Source organism: Falco biarmicus, chromosome 8 (assembly GCF_023638135.1).
Source record: "Falco biarmicus isolate bFalBia1 chromosome 8, bFalBia1.pri, whole genome shotgun sequence".
Taxonomy (NCBI): Eukaryota; Metazoa; Chordata; class Aves; order Falconiformes; family Falconidae; genus Falco; species Falco biarmicus.
The window spans coordinates 1-17387 of record NC_079295.1 but is presented as its reverse complement, the minus strand read 5'-3'; the positions used below and the strand labels follow the sequence as shown (position 1 = coordinate 17387).

The following is a 17387-nucleotide window of genomic DNA, read 5'->3' as shown; positions in this document are numbered from 1 at the left end:
AATCCTTGATGTAAGCAGCTATAGGTCTGATTAGCGAGCATATCTAGATGCACTTTTCCACATTTCAGGGTAATACTATATTTTCCTTTTGTATTAGTTGGTGTTAGAATTGGCGGGCCACATACACTCCAATTCAGAGCAGTATAGTTTAAACTGAGCCATCCTGTCAGTGGAGCATTCATTCCCATCATTCCCTCTAATTATCGTAGAATTTCCTGATTTCTGTACTTCATATCAGGGTCCTGCCGTACTATCTGGAGATTTGTAACAACCAAATCCTGCATGATTAAATGGCCAGCTCCAATTTGCCTGTGATACCATTATACCATATAATGGAAATTCTCTACTACCTCTGGAAAATGCTGAACATACCCAGCAATCTGCCAGATTCAAAGCATTCGTTACATTATGGGTTAATTGTACAAACAGATTCTGGTCCCAAGAATGAGTTCCTATTGTACAGAACATTGTTAATATACAAACAATCAATGGTCTTTTTGTTGGATCCGAAGCCGCAGAGGTCTGGTAGGTGTTGATTTCCATTGTGACTTAGGGGCTGCCTTCGCTCTGGTGTGGCGGATCCAGGATGCTTGTTCCTTAACTCTGACTGCGGTATGGGATGTAAGCAGTATTTGGAAAGGACCTTCCCACTTCTGTTCCAGAGGTGAACCTGAAAGAGGTCTGACACATACATAATCTCCTGGCTCCATGTTATGCACAGGTCCATCAAGACCTGGAGCTCCAGTTCCTAAAACTACGTCTCGAAGCTGTTTCTGCATGCTTCTTCCATAATCAGTAAGTACTTCATTCTCAACTCGGGCTGACGCTCTGCTCCTGTTTGTATACTATAAGGTCTCCTATACAATATCTCAAAAGAACTTAGCCCTTCTTTAGCTCTGGGCTTGGTTCTAATTCTCAGGCGCGTCAGAGGCAATGACTGAGGTCAAGATAAACCAGCCTCCTGTCCAGGTTTTACAATTTGCGGCTTAATTAGGTGGTTCATTTTCCACTTGACCACTTGCTTGTGGATTATATGGGGTGTGTAACTGCCAGTCTATTCCTAAAAATTTAATAACTTGCAGAATGACTTTTTCAATGAAGTGTGGCCCCCAGTCGGATGAGATTACTGCTGGAACCCCAAATCTCTGTACTCTTTCTTGTAATAGTACTTTGGTTACTTCTTTAGCTTTGTTGGTTCGGCAAGGGCATGCTTCGGGCCACCCTGAAAAGGCATCCTCAATACCTCCTGCATGACCAGCAGGTATTATATTAGGACCCCCCTTTTGGGGTCGGTGAGCCTGGATTGCGATGACGGTGCCGCCTTGTCCCGCGGCCCCACGGGGATTTCAGGAGTTCACCTGGCTCCCGGCTCCCCCTTCAGCTCAGCTGCCCCCTGCCCCGCACCCGCCCCGCACCCGCCCCAGCCCCTCCGCACCCCGCTGGGGTCTCCTTCATGTGCCCACATGCCGGGGGGGTCCGTGCCCTGGGGAGCCCGTCCCGGCGCGGGCACGGAGGGGAGCGTCGCAGAGCCCCCCGGAACGGCGAGCGCGGCTCGGGGAACGCCGGCCGAGGCGTCCCGGGGCAGGGGGGGCGCGGGGGCCCCCAGCCCCGCAGCGGGCTCGCTCCCGGGGCTCGCTCCCCGTGCCCCGAGTAACCCCCCGGCGCCGGGCGAGGGGCTGCGAGGAGCCCGGGGGAGGGGTCGGGCCAGGGCCCCTTTCCCCGCGGGGCTCCGGCTGAGGGCCGGGGCGGGGGGACCCCGGGGCGGGCAGCGGGGCCGGCGGCGGCGGCCCCTCCCTGTAGCGGGGCGGCTGCCGGCGGCGGGGCCGGGGCGGGGAGCGGAGCGGCCGCTGAGCGCCGCCGGGCCGCGGCCGCGCCGGGGCAGGTGAGCGGGGGCCGGGGCGGCGAGCGGCGGGCGCGGGGGAGAGCGCCGGGGGGGCGGCGGGGCCCGGGCCGGGGCGGGGAGCGGGGCCGGAGCCGCGCTGGGGGGCGCGGGGGCTGCGCGGGGGGCCGGGGGCTGCGCTGCCGGGGGGCGGCCGCGCTGTGCCGGGAGCGCCGGGCGGTGCCGGCTGCCGGCACTGGGCTGCGGCCGCGCTGCCCGGGCCGTGCCGGGGGCTGGCGGCGCTGCGGGCCGGAGCGGCGGGGCCCGGGCTGCCGGCGCGGCGCGGGGGGCGCTTTGCTGCGGGGGGCGAGCCCGGCGGGGGGTGCGGGGGCGCAGGGGAGGCGAGCGGACCCTGCGGGGGGCGTGGGGGTGTCTCCTGCCCGCCGGCCGCCTCGGGGGGCGGCACGGGGGACTCCAGCCGACCGCGAGCCGGGTGCGGGAGCCCCGGAGGGTCCGGGGGCTGAGGGGGGGGAGGCGGGGAAGCAGGAGGCCGCCCCCCGGGCGCCGGCGCCTCCCCAGCTCGCCAGACCCCCGAGCCTGCCGCGGCCCCGCTCGCCCCGCGCCGCTGCCCCCGCTGCAGCACCTCCCCCGCAGCCGGGCCCCAGCCCCAGGTGCCCCCGGCGCTGCCGTGGCGGCGGCCAGCCGGCCCCCCGCTGCCGCTCGGGAAGGGCCTGCGGCAGGAGCGGCTCCGGGCGGGGCCGAGCGGCGCCGGTCACGGCCCCCTGCGCTTCTGTCCCTCTGCCGGGGGCCGCGCCGCCTCGGGCTGGCGGGGGTTGTCCCTGCCCGGCCTCGCCCCCCGCGGCGCGGGTGCGGGAGGGCAGCGGGGGCACGGCCCGGTGTGGGCAGGAGCCGGGCCGGCCGGGGCGAGGCGAAGGAGAAGGAACCCGAGGGCAGGCGGGCAGCAGCTGCCTCCTGCTGCGGGCACAGAGGGCCTGGCCCTGCGGTGGGGGGGGACCAGCCCCGCAGCAGCCGGGTGCCAGCGTGCACAGCGGGGTCCGTGTGTCACCCGCGGGGTCCGTGTGTCACCCACAGCCTGGGGCGGCCCCCGGTGCGCGAGGGAGCGACGCGCCGTGTCCGGGAGGCCGCGTCTTGCGAGGAACAGCTGTGAGACACCCGGGGGTTACCGGGGGTGGGGGAGCCGAGCGGCCGGCGTTCTGCGGGAGGGAGGGAGGGAGGGGAGAGGGGGAAAGGCGCGTCTGAACTGGCACATTTTCGCAGCGGTACCAAAGCGAGAGCTGTGGTGAGTCCTGGTCCGTGGGACCCTGTCTCCCCTCTTGTGTGCCCCAGGCGCCCCCTGCCCCTCCTCTGCCCCCCCCTCCCCTTCCCTGTGCCGCTGTGATTTTGTGTGGGGGTGACCCGGGCTGGACCGAAGCTGCTCTTACCGCTCCCCCTCCTCCGCTGGACAGGGGGGACAGAATATAACAAAAAGCTCACGAGTGGGCACAAGGATGGGGAGGTCACTCCGCCATTACCTCCGTGGGCGAAACAGACTGAACCTGGGGAAATCAGCGCGATTGATTAGCAGTCAAGTCAGAGCAGGAGAACGTGCCGGAAAAGCAAATCTTCAGAACACCTTCCCTCCAGCCCCCATTTCTACGGGGCTTAACTTTACTGCCGATTTCCCTGTCTCCTCCCCGCAGGGGGATGGGGAACGGCAGCTGCGGTCAGTTGATCACACAGTTGTTTCTTCTTCTTTCTCCTCCTTTTCCTCCTCCTCCCCAAACCTTGCCATACAAACCCATCGTGTTTTGATTCCCTGTAGCTCTCCATCCTATTCTTCTGTCCTGCTCCCTCTTCCCTTCTGTCTTTCTCATTCTGCTGCTCCCTTCTCTTTTACTCTCTCTGCTTGTGTCCCACTCCCTCTCATTCTCCCCTTTTCTTCATCCTCCGCCTCTGTCCTGCAGCCCAGGGCTGGTTTTCCCTTTACATCTCTGTCCTCATCTGTATCCCTGTCTCTTTTTAGGTTTTCTTCTTCTCTTCCCCCGCCCCGCCCCCCCCCCGCCCCCCCCCCCGCCTTTCCCTAACGCCTCTGGTCTGTTCCCTGACGTTCTTTTCCTCCTTGCACCTGTACGTGCCACTCGGGGTCCAGGGAGTTGTCTGGAGGTGGGGAGCACCTCAGGAAAGTCTGTGTCCAAAGAGGCACTTACTACTGTGGAATTCCTGACTCCCCCCAGGCATGGGAATCTCCCAAGCCAACACCACAACTGACCTTTTCTTGGTGTTTTTTAAAGGTGATGCCATGAAAGGATGGGGTAAGAAAACCTGATGCCCTAAGCGTGTCATTTCCAGAGAAACATGTTGCTTATATGCCTTCATCTGGGAGGAGGACAGGTGAGTACATTGTGTTGACTTGTTTCAGCACAGCTGTGCTTTTATTAAGAGGAATGACCTTCTTTTTCTTGTTAAGAGTTAGGGGTTGCTTTTTCTGAGAATTCTGCCCGTCTGTTCAACAATCGCTGATGTGTTGCGTGCTTTTCCCTCGAGGAAAAGGACCCTGTCTCAGTCTTATTTATTCACCATTGCTCGCTCTGTTGTAGAAAAAATTTCTCACCATAAAGCTCCAGTGCTTCCAAACGGCAGGTTGGTGGTCTGCATAATGTATCTGTAGTCCCGTCTCAAGGAATGCGTTAACGGTGTTACGAATTATAAATTTGTAAAAAATTAAAAAGTAAAAAATTAAAAGCTTCCTGCCGTAGGAAGACAGTGTGTTGGGTTTGAAACCTTTGGGTAGGACAGAAGGAGGTTGCCACCCTGGGTCAGTGGTGAGTGCTGGCATGTATCGTCTGATCTAGAGCTGATGTCTGTCACCACTTTAGCTCTAGAATTACTCTGAGACGCAGGGAACTCCAGTTCCCTTCAGCTGCAGCCTTGGAGCTTTTCCAAGCAGTGGGATGAAATTCCTGTCACAAGCTGTAACCCAGCTTAAGGAGAAGGGGGCACAGTTTGAGTTTTCTTCCACGTAGGCATCTGGGAGGTACAGTTCTGAGCTTGATACTGCTACTAGGAGATGCTTTCAAGTGAACTGAGTGTGGCTCTGGCGACCCAAAGCTGGACAGGGTTGGCAAATGCTGATGTAGAGTTTTGGTGGTAAACTTGACCAGCCTGTCTTAACGAGCAGGCATGTTCTTTGTTTGCAAGCACTGTTTAGTCCCGCCTAGGCATCCCGCAAGTTTGAAGGGCCGTGGTCACATCATCCCTTGGTCACACACAATGAACAGTTGCCTGTGCTTTTTAAGGAGCATGCTTGGTTATATTTTCTCTGTTTGGCTTTGCATTTGGGAAATAATGTAACAGTTACAGCTCAACTGAAGGAGCACGATACCTGACGTGGCAGAGAAGGAGGTGTGTTTTACTAATTTTTTGGTGTGCATCAGTTTGACCCCAAAATGACATTGTGTCAAAGCTTGTGGCCAGGTTCCGCTGTAGATGTTGACTTGGGGTATGAGTGGCTCCAGGTGTGCTTTAGGAGAGCTCTGTTGGTGTAGATGTGCTGAGCAATTGCTCTGCTGTGTGTGCAGCTGTTCTGGTTTGGCTTGCAGGTGTGAGCATGCAAAAGAAAACTCGCAAGTGTGGTCAGCCTTGCTGTAAAGTCAGAACGGTTTCTACTGCTGAGAGCCTCCTGAACATTTCAGGCTGGCCAAGCGTTGTGCCCCGGTGTTTCTGAAAGTCCACAGCTCTGCAGTTCTCTAGGAGGGTGATGCCAAAACGGCACAGAGTAACTGCTCAGAGATGAATTTTGTCTTTAAGCAGCAAAGGTATTTATTTCGTGCAATGCTGGGGAGCTAGCCAGTTTGCACCAGACAAACTAGCCCCAAAGTTTTCAGTGAAAAGTCAGGTAATTTATACAGTTTTCACGAGAGGTTACAACATCTTTACATACATATTCATTTGATTTTGACATCTAATCATCATATTCATAATAGATGGGGTTTAGGCGGAGCTTGAAGTGGAGTCTTCTAGAATTGTCTTTTGGGGAGACTTTTGGGTGGTCGTTCCGTTCTTTGGCTGGAGCTTGCAAAGCCTCCTGACTCATGGCCTTCTCATCTCCTTCAAATGCCCACCTTATCTTTATTTATGACTGCTAGATTGCTCAGAGTACATTTCTCCTGTCTCTTACTTCAGTAGCATCAGCAGAACAGAACAGGCCGTGCCGTCTCTGTTATATCTCAACATAAACAGAGCATCCCCCAGAGCATGGTACCAAACTCATCCCGAATAATCTTTCAAGACCTTGCTCTGTTTCATTCCCCCTTTTTCTTAGGACTTGGGAAGTCTTTTGTCAAGTTCTGAAGACAAAGGGTTTTGGTAGACATGCATCATTGATCACATTATTTGTGTTCTTCTGACTATGATACTTAGTTTATACCACAGACAGACGTTTAAGAGAGATAACAGGATCATTCCTTCCAACATGACTTAACATGGGATGTATTAAATAGTAGAATACTTGTGTTGCTTTGGGGGAATGGCCTGCAAAGGTGTCCCACCAGTGATGTTCTCCAACTTGTTCTGCATCGGCTAAAGATGGATTTTATATTTTCAGAGTCACGTTTCTCCTGTCGAAGCATGTGTTGGGCCGTTCTGTTTATTTCTTGGACCAGTCTTTCTATGTTGGGGTGTCTAAGCATTGCTTTGAAGAGGCTAATGTTCATGCCTATTTTTAATTTAGGTATATCATGATACAGGGTATAATCAGTTCCAATTAACTGTCTGGTAGTTACAGGAACAACATAACCAAAGTCACAGCCTACAATTCTAGTAAAATTATACATACAAAATTTAGTACCATTTGCCATTTCATGACAATTATCAATACTCTTGTTACCAGAAGAAGTTGTAACACATGTGCATCCATTTCCTACATAAAATATTTGTGGCTGGGCTTTAATATGTGGAAACATTTCAAAAGCACGCATAGCCTTTTTGATATCTAAACACAGATCTTCATTCTCTTATTACTGCGTTTTCACAGATGTATCCCAGTTGTTCCCTGGGGAACATGTTCATTCCATGTTCATTGACTGCCACTTGCCTTTGGTCTGACCATAACTTGCCCAAACATTATGGCCTAGGGGTCTGACAGTGACTTTCTGGTGTATGGCTCCTAGTGTCGCAACGGGAAAGATTGCCTGTTCTTTTGCTGCACTAATTGGGAGCACATATGCTTCAGTTTGCTCCTGTTGTGGGTTGTAGGTGAAGTTTACTAGTTGTCACCAAGCCTGGTGATGTTTTTCAAACTGAGTGGTGAGGCTGGTTTTGCCTATTATTTCCCTTATTTCTTGAGATAGTATTCCTGATGTTCCTTCCTGTTGCGACGGAGGGAAGACACAGTCACTCAATATGAGTGATCAGCAGACTTCGTTTATTGTCCCTTACAGTCACCTTTTATGCCTTGTTATAATTAGCTCATACATATTACAAAAGTTAAGCTCATTATTGGTTAGTTGCCTAAATACCAAGCCCGCCCCTTGTTTCTCTTCTGTAGTTTTCTGTTCCCACCTGCAACATTCTTTTCCCACCAAAATCTTCCTGTTACTGTGTAACAAGGACAGCCAAAGACAGTGTATTTTGCTTTACTTCAGATAAGCTGAGAGCGATGCGCACTTTTGTTCAGCCAGCTGGACTATGTCTATGTGACCCTTTTCAGCTAGCCAGTTATCCACAATTCCCCCGTTTTTATTTTGGGCGACATAGGCTTGGTTGACCATTTTCAATAACAGCATTTTAACACAGGAAAATACACAGCCAACTTATAAAATCTCAGTTCAGAAGTATAATTCCTGAAATACTTGAAAAATAAAGTTAGCTTGAAGCTTTAATTTAGATGCTCTTTCTGTTCCAGTGATATAAAAAGTTTAAAAAATTCAAAGGTAATTTTAAAGTTCTGAACATGGACTAATGCAAGCTCAAAACCCAAAAAGAAACCAAACTGATGTTTGACTAGGAATATTTGCAAATATTTTAGTGGAAAATCCCTGACCATTAACAATTTTCTGTCCAAATAACAACTGCCCTTATGCAACCAACCAATCCATACATTTTCTGAAGAATTCCTCATTGATATCAAAGAATTAACAAAGGGAAAAAATTAGTTCTAAGCTATATACATTCATAAGGGGATTTTTCAATAGTTGCGTACAGATTTACACACTAAGCCATAATGGCTTGTAGGTGATACACACAAGAAGAGTACGTTGCTTATCTGTCTGAATGTCTATGCTAAATTTGACAACTGTGCCACAAGCCAAGCCTACATGGGTTCTGTGTTATGCACGTTCCTTAACAAACAGAAGTATAATAGGTAAATTCCCAAGATCTAGTCCCCAACCTAATTATATTATTTTGTAGCCAATTAAGGAAAATAACACAAATGTGCGTAACTACATGTGCACACACCTTTTAGTTCAGAACCAATCTGTGATATAAGGCCTTAGCCTTATGGCATCATTGAATCTTAATGAGTACAGTAATTAAAAATGCAGTCTTACTGTAAGTGTGATTTATGCTGACATTCCCTCAAATGCTACACGTGAGTATTTCTCACTCAACTGCCTCAAGTTAAAATAGTAGTATTTGTTAATATGTATTAAAAAATCATTAATTATCTACAATAGCAGTTGACTTCCATAACACTATGTAAGCAAAAGAGGCTTAAGATGGGTTTTTTGAATACTGACAATTTATTTTAGACTGTCTAAACTCAGGTCTTGAAAGATTTCACTCTGCCAGACATAGAAACACTGTTGCGCTCCAGTTGTGATATCCCTTTTCCCAAGTTGTCACATGCACATCTTGCTCAAGCAACATTATTGTCAAAGTTTCTCTCTGCTACATAAAAGCATATTGCACTTGTGGATATAAAAGACAGCACCCTTACTTAGATTATTACCTTACTACCTCATAACTCTTAGTATCTCTGATTTCATCACTTCAAAAATTCACCAGAAGCAGATAAAACCACAGCATCAGACTAAACTACACCTTAACTGCTGATTCAAATAAAGGCATTCTCTTCAGATATGCCTAATGCTTACAAATAATTTTGGCTGGTTTTGATCAAAAAACTATTATTACAATAATGATCAAAAATAATAATCCTGTTTGCAAAATGCCTTTAAGCCAGCCTCCTAGTCCCAGCCAATTTCCACATTCAGAATACAGCATAAATACAGAATACAGAGTAAATTATCTCCATCAAGGCAAAAAGGCTTCTCTTTAAGCACAGAGATGTTTGCTAGTTCAAGGCAGAAACCCATTTCTTGTAGGGGACACCTTCCCTTAACATTCCTGTGGCTACAGATTGTATCCACTGCTGAGTATTGGATAGCAAGTGCAACCTTTTTTGCTAATGCCCCCAGTCTGATGAGATTACTGCTGGAACCCCAAATCACGGTACTATTTCTTATAATAGTGCTTTGGTTACTGCTTTGGCTTTATTGGTTCAGCAAGGGTGTGTTTCTGGCCACCCTAAAAAGGCATCCGTCATGACCAGCAGGTATCAAGACCCCCCTTTTCTTGGGAGTTCTGAGAAATCAGTTTGTCATGGTTGCCCTGGATATTTTTCTTCTCCAATTGTCCCCATTTGATTCATGTTCTCCCTACAATTTTGTCAGTCTAAATATTTATACTATGAGTCAGTGCCCCAATGGGTCTTGTGACGTTCTTCCTTCCTGGGTGACCCTCTTACAACAGCGGGGGCCATTCCTCACATCAAGGTCTGGCATGGCACATGTTCCCACCACTCGGCACCTACTGGCTTGCAGCCAACAGCAGAATTCAAGATTCTTCTTGGTGGCAAACACAGAGGCCAACCCAGTCTTGCCCTTGACTACGGTAGGAGGCACTTGACCAACCTTATTCCTTGTACTTTGTTGTCAATGCAGAGTTTCATCTGCGCATCCCATAACAAGTCGCTGCCATGGCAAAACACACAGATTTACATTGGTAGTAGAACCACTACACAGTGCGTTTTATTTCAGTTTTTGTGCCAATATCCCCCACAGCCCTGCTGACCAAGGGATACTGTTTTACCCGAACTGGGCAGGCCCCCCTTTTCATTTCTGCTGTAACAGGTAAAGCATTTTTCGCCTTGCCTGGAGTTTACTCCCGGATATACCTGGTTAAAGATTTTGGTGAAATGGCATTCTGATTTTTTTTTTCTTAATTTGTACTTCAGAGGTTTCACAATGCTTTTTCCTGGCAGCCAGTAGCTCCCACAACTGTAATAAATTCTTTTCTCGCTGAAGTTTAACACCAAATAAGTTGGTTTTGTATTCACTAAAAATCCCACCTCCTTTTTCTCTAGTCCCCAGCTTTAATTTAACCAGTGGATCCGCTAGGGCGGATTCCCCAGGCCTCTCAGTCTGGTTCTGATGCAGTCACCGGAACCCCCTGATGGTTCTTCAGCTTTGGGCAATCTGGCTGCCCGTGCCCACTTCCCTACGATGTGCCCACTGATCTGGGCCCGCAGGGCAGGGTTCGCTCTTTCACCTCTGCCAGGCATCCCTCCTCTGCCTCTGCCTCTGCCTCGTCTTCTCACCTTAGTCCCTCTGCCAGTTTTCACTTTTCCCGAAGCCGCCGCCGTAGCTGTGACTACAGCACGACTCAGCTTTTCTTCTCTGACCTGCTGTGCTTGTGCCGTGCTGCTTCTGTCAGCTTCTCTACATGGCGATTACCCAGTAACAGTCAACCCTTTTTCTACTCCTGTTGGGTCATCCTGATAGTCTTTCACAACCGACTTCCAAGCATCTAAATCTCCCATCACAGATTCGCCTTTATTCCCGCCCGCCCCCCGCCCCCACTGCGTGCCCTGAAGGGGCCAGTTCCCGGTCCTGTCGTGCTGCAAATGCTGCGGCCCTTGGGGTGACATTGTCAGGTCCTTCAGCTCTGGTGTCAGCAACAGCGACCCCCGCCTCCTCGCACTGGAAGGATTCCGGGCAGGAGATGCTCCCTGCTCTGCAGCAGGCACAAGTGCCTGCCTCTGCAACAGCACCCCTGCTTTGACCCTTTCGAACCCTGAACGCAGATCTGCTCTGTGCTGCTTTAAGTCTGTGTCCTTACCTGTGGTGCCTTTGCCAGCAACCAGCAACCAGCCTGCCACGCGTCCAGCCTGGCTCAGCCGCACCTCCCAGCGGGTGTGGGGCTTTGTACAAACTCACCCCAAGACTTTAACCCTTCCCTGGGGTCCTTGACTCCCCCGCCTCAGGTCCTACATTAGTGCAAGTTTTTATCTCCCAATACGCTTCACCCCAGGAGGAGCCACAGCCTGAGGCTCTGTCTTTACAAAACACAGCGATCCTATATTACACAAAAAACTTCAACAAGAGCATCTTTCTAGTTTAGGTCTCAGTTTTTCCTTGTCCTTTTCTAGAGCCAAAGTCAAAGGATCAGGTGGTGCTATATTAATCCCACGCTCCTTCTGCCGCACTCTGTATGGCTTCTCAATGTGAAAAACAAATCTGCATGTGTCGTCCCATTTCCCTTGTCATCTTAAAAATAGCATTAACTGTAGCGAGGTGTTACAGTTTCCTGATCTTCTAAGATACATAAAGGCCACCATTGGTTATAATATTTTATCAATGTTTGCTTGACGTGTGGAATCAGACTCCACAATCTTTATCAGATTGTAAAGTAGGTATGTTTATTCAGCGCTGGGCAGCACCAGGGGTAGTCCCACCAAAGCCGTGTGCGCCAGGGGCAACAACTTGTCTCAATTTATATAATCAAATGTTGCATATACATAAGATTTCCAAATATACCGATACATATTCATAACCTAGCCCTGCTTCATATTAAAATTAGTTCCAAGAAGTCATTTCCATATGTCCCTCCCAACTGCGTTTGCGTAGTGCCTCTTGCTGGTCATGGGGGTCATGGGGATGAAGGCTTGGTAGTCTTTCTCACTCTGAACCTTCTCTCTTTGCCAGACTCAGTTGCTCCTTGGTCTTTGTCCAGACTATAGAGTTGGTTTTAGCTAGTTCTCATCACAAACTGTCCTTCAGGAGGAGCTGTAGACTCCTTGCTTCAGTTAATTTACACAATAGTTAGTAAAACAAAGCATTATTTATCAACAACAATCTAGGTAATCGTTAAGCAATTAGACCTACTAAAACTTCTTTAACCCTTTCCCTCACACTCCCACCCTGCGGTCCTCCTGTATTCTTCCAGTGAGCCAAAATACAACCCAAAGGGCTCATGTTCACTCTTTCCCCACTCTGTTGACCTCCCATTTCACCTTTATGCAATACAGTAAATAATACAAATTATCACAAGTTGCAGGTTTCAGCACTCGCTTTGTAGCTGAGCTACGTCTCAGTTGCACAAAACACTCGCACAAAAGGGCCCGTTACACACTCACTCTGCTACTCAGATAGATAGCAACAATACCATTTTATGATGGACGTTCCGACCTCAAACACCGTTATGCCACCCCAGAACGTCAAATATCAACAAGAGGTCTCAACTAATACACGGTACCGAATTTTACAACAGATGACAAAATGGCCAAAAGACATTCTTGAAGAGAACCCAAATTGGCCAAAACACACCACTTGGGAGAAAACCTGTTACCCCTCGAGAGGCCCCTTCCCGCTACCGCAGCGAGGAGAGCACCCGAATTCCCACCCCCAGCCTTTCCAGGGGCAAGCACCAGCGCTCTTTACCTCACGTAGGACGTCTCCTCACAACTTACAGGTATCCCCAACCCAACTGCAACATACCTGGTCCACCGACGATGGTCCCTGTCTGTCCTCGCAGTCATCTAGGTGAGTAGGGGAGTCCTCCTGAGAAACCCTGGGGGCACCCAGAGGAGTCCTGTCCTCAGCAGGTCCTACAGCCGGACAGAGAGGGTCTCACCTGGGTCACCAAACTGACATGTGGAATCGAACTGTACAACTCGAGGGCAGTTACAAAGAGGTATGTTTATTGCAGCGTTGGGTGCAAGGGGGATCGCTACTCCTAACTTGCACGCTGTTTCAACAAGCCGACAGATATTTATTATACAAAGTCATGCAAATACGTAAGGTTTCCAAAAATTCATTATCATAACCTCCTCCCTCTGGCGCCTCTTCAGGATGTACTTTTCATCTTATTGGGCAGTTACCTAAATTTCCTGCTTACCTTTGCATACATTAGCAGTCTGTTGTTTAGTTTCTGTTACCTACTAGAGTTCTTTACACTTCCATCATCTAACCTTTTGTTCAAGTGTAACACATCTGCTGGCTAACGATGAGCCCCAAGCTAATATGTGCCCACGGGGCTGGTTTTAATCTCTATCAAGGTCCTTTCCAGCCTGGGCTCTACTATGATTCTCTCACTTTGAAAACAGGAATGATGAGGCAGAGTTTGACCTTAAAGCTTTTAGTTCTGAAGAATGTACATTTTCAGGTCCTTCAAAATGGAACCTTGTTCCACAGAATGCTCTGGATTTCCTCTTGAGAATACCATGAGAAACATGGCAGGGAATGGCAAGACTGGAACAAAAACCCCTGGAAGTTCTGTGGGAAGAAAAGCTAGGCAGCAGCATAGTAAATTGTCTAAAAGAGTAGGTCAGATCTCCAGTAAAGGAAATAGAATTGAGGAAACAGTAAACAAAGAGCAGATGACTGGTTCTGCAAGCCAACAGGCTCACTGGGCAGGACTTCCTGATCTTTTGGTGCCCAGGAAGGGACTCTTGAGCCTGATGCAAATCTGGATTACAAGACAGATTTCTGATTCAACCAGAAGTGCAGATACTTCAGAAAGCTCCAAACAGAACAAGCGTAAGAGGACACCTTGCGTGTATGGAACAGGCTGTTACAGGTGAAGCAAAAATAAACCCAGCTTAAGCTAGCTTGTTATTAAGAAGTACTGTATTAGCTACCAAAAACAGTAAAGTCGTTACAAGCTTTGATTTGAAAGAAATCTTTTGGTAAATGGGGACTGATGAGAAACCAATGGCATAGCAAGAATTTTAAAAGTATAAAAGGAGGAGCCAGGATGTCTTGCTAACTTTCAATATAACCTAAACAAGGGATGATGTACTTCAGCAGATTAAACGATGCAGAGTTCTAGGAAATAAGAAACAAAGGTCCACTTTAAAAAGGAAAGAAATAAACCCCCCTGTGTGTACAGTACATGTACCGGCAGGGAGAAGAGATGTAAATGATTGAAATGCCCAACATAGACCCTGTAGGCTTATTTTATTTGCAGCTGAAACTTTTATGAAAGATGAAGTTATTGTATGCTTTGTGATCTGACTATTTAAAATGCTTATTATTTGTTATCCCTAAACAATGGAGAATTACTTCTGTTGTAACTTGGCCAATCTGCACCATTTTTTTTTTTTATTTATTTTTTTTTTTTTTTTAAGCATTCAGTCCCCTCTTAAAACCAGAACAAGTCACACTTATAAACTCCCTGTGAACCCTTATCTGGTCAGTGTCTTTGGCGATACTTCAATTGAGGGATGATTTTTATTTTTTTTTCTGCTACTCATATCCTCTCAATTCACAATCTGTCATACAAATGTTTTGTGCGATACAAATGTTCCAGCAAGATCCCAAAAACCCCAGTGCTGAGTGCCTGGTCTCCTGCTAGTTCTTTCTGCCCAGAAAAGATCTGTAATGCCATGTGTTAATATATTGAAGAGAAGATAGGCGTCTAGAGGTGTTCCTGAGGGTAGCAAGTGACCAGTGACCTGAGAACTGCCTTTAGGAGAAGATTTTGAGCACTACATAAATCTATGTACATTGTAAGCACAAAAGATAAGGCTAATCCAGGAAACAGGAGGTCCTGTGATTTTTTTTTTTTTTTAAAATATTATCACTGTTACTATTTTTGTATTTTTTACCTCTTCCCCCAAGGGGCTTGAGTGACAGTAAAAGCTTAGGTTGTTCAGCAAACAAGCAAGCACAAGTAAATGGGTTCTTGTGTATGTTTGGTGTGCCTGTTGCTGCAGATAACTGCGTAAAGCTGTTGTGTTCATGAGCACATCAGACTTCCAGTTTTCATGTAGCATTCCTTCGCATATCTCAGTTTTTGCCCTTCATGATTATGAGGAGGACATGGTTCATTAGGCAGCCAAGCTGATCCAGTAGTACAAATGCAGCCTTTAGTTTGCTCCAGCTACTTTTCATTTTGCTCAGACAAGTTTTCCCCTCTGTGGGGGTGAAGCTGATTCAGTGCTCTGACACGCTGAAGGATTCCTAATGTTTTGGAAGGCAAGTTTTAGTTACAGGTAACATGCAATAGGAGTCTGCATGTGCACGTTTCTTCTTGGGTCTTTATTCTAAAACATTTGGCAGCAGTACTTTTGGGAAGTGTTGCTTTGTAAGAAGAAAAGAATGCTCTGAAATAGCACATAACGAAATCTTATTTTGTTGGAGAAATTTGTAAATAGGAAGTATCAAAACCATCAGCTTTGATCTTCAGGAAATGTGATGAGACTAAACCTGCTTGTTTGCAAAGAAAGGTGCTTTATCGTCTGTCCTGTATGTGCTTTTAATGCAAGACCACCAAGTAGTCATTCTGCATCAATGAGATAGCTATGTTGCAGTAAAGCAAGCCATTGCAGTTACCCATATTCTTGACAGAAGTGTATATAAGTGTGATGTGAATGGACGCTTTGAAGGAACGCACTGATAGCGTATTCAGTTTTTGATTGTGTAGTGTTCTCCTTGAGCAAAACCTGTTTTTTAGAGTTGCTAAGGAAGAGGAGCTGCTTTGAGTGCTCTTTTGAGTACGATGAGTAGCTGGTTTTTGTCTCCTTCCATTAACCTTATGAAAGGTGTCTTCTAGCACAATGTGCTGTAGGAGTCAACGTCTTAAATGAGGACTGCTTTGGTAACCATAACATTTCCTTACAGTGTTCTTTCTAGGTGAGGTTTCATATAAAATGTCATTTTTCCAATAACTGAATGCCCTTCAGTTTTCTAATCCGTATTTTATAAACTCCTAGTAAGAGATACTTGTCTTCTGCATATGACAGGCACCTTTGGTGGGTGCGTGGTTGAACAGCACAAATGGAAAAGATGAAATGTTAGTTTAGTTGATTTTATTAGATGTCTCTAACACATAGCTGAAATGTTTAGGAAATAACTTTGTAACCCATAGCTCAGTTTCTTCATTTATGAATTTGAAAACGCTGCTTTTTGAAAGAGTCAAGCTTGATTCACACTTCTCTCTGCAGAGATTCTTCTTCTTATCCTCCGTCAGTGTGAGATTCTCTTCCTGTGGCAGTCTGAAGCTTTTTCCAAATCGAAAGAAACTGCTGTTACCACTAGGAGGCAAGTGCTCTGTCTGTGTTATATCTGACTATATTTGTTGTCAAGGAACTTACTCTTTGAATACTGTCTTGTGTTCATTTTCTTGTCTGCTGCTCGCTTTTCAGAAGTTAGAAGAATAGGGATTTAAAAACAAAAACAAATTCAAACCCAACCCCCATTTCGAGTTGCATAGTAGGGGTGTGGTACAGCTGAACTCTCATCTCTGAAACTGTAATTTCACAATTTTTGTCCACAATTCTGTCCTTTGGCTAGCCTGTGGTACAGTTCTGTGCTGACTGGGTGTGTGTGAATCTTTCCTGTAACTGTCAAAGCAGGGCATGCTCAACCAGCCTTTGGATTTGTATGTGCATTCTTCTAAATACTGTGCTCTTTGTTTATGAAAAGAAGTATTTTTCATTTCACCTTCAGCTTGTAAATCTGGCAGCTACAGACTTGCATCTGTCTTTTTATGAGACCTGTTTTCTAGTAAGACTTAGAGTTTAGAACTTATAAACATCTTACACGCACTTGTGGCGTTAACTTCAGGCTTGAATACTATGGCTTTATAACTAGTGCTGGTGAGTCATTACGTTTTCCTTACCAGTTTCTTTAGTAGGCTGAGAAAATAAGCCCTTGAGATGACAGGGGTCTCCTGCATGTGATTAAGAAGAGCCAGGGATTCTGACCTTACCACTTAAATTTGTTTTAGAAAAAGCTTTTAAGATGCTTTTGGGAGCTGCATAGATGAAAACTGTCTTGAGTATTTCACTGAGCGATGCTCAGCTGCTGCTGGAGATGACTGCATTGATTCTGAAGAACTTTGTAAGTGTTACTTGCATAATTTTTATTTGCATAATTTTCTGCCACAAATTCAGAGCTTCTGTGTATGAGAAGGCAACTCTCCTAAAACTTTATTCTTAAAATAGGCTTTTAATTGGTTATTTTTTGTGCGAGTAAAGCTTAATGATTTTGTTTTGATCAAATTAATAACGTATTCCTGTGCAGCAAGGTTTTGTTGTAAAACTAACTTTGGAGTGCAGCTTCCAGCATGAAGGGTGCTGTGCTCTTACAACTCAGATCTCTTGTATTCAAAAAAACCCAAACAAACCCTCAAACAACCCAAACTCTTAATAAAAGGAAGAAGATTTTTGCAAGAAGGGATAATGTGTACTTAATATTAGCTGTGCATTTCTCTGCTTCTATTTATTTTGCTGGATATCGTTGCACAACATCTAGAAATGGAGTAAGTATAAATTATCCACATA

At 47.2% G+C, this 17387-nt stretch overlaps 1 long non-coding RNA gene and 1 other non-coding gene across 2 annotated transcripts; both read left to right on the top strand.

The window, feature by feature from the left end:
- The first annotated feature begins 2477 nt into the window (after positions 1 to 2477).
- On the top strand, positions 2478 to 16143 carry LOC130154472 (uncharacterized). The gene is made up of 3 exons (XR_008823755.1): positions 2478 to 3119; positions 4111 to 4210; positions 16047 to 16143. It is a non-coding gene; the product is annotated as an uncharacterized LOC130154472 (long non-coding RNA).
- On the top strand, positions 4634 to 4718 carry LOC130154515 (small nucleolar RNA SNORD45). Its single transcript, XR_008823779.1, has one exon. It is a non-coding gene; the product is annotated as a small nucleolar RNA SNORD45 (small nucleolar RNA).
- Positions 16144 to 17387: the final 1244 nt, after the last annotated feature.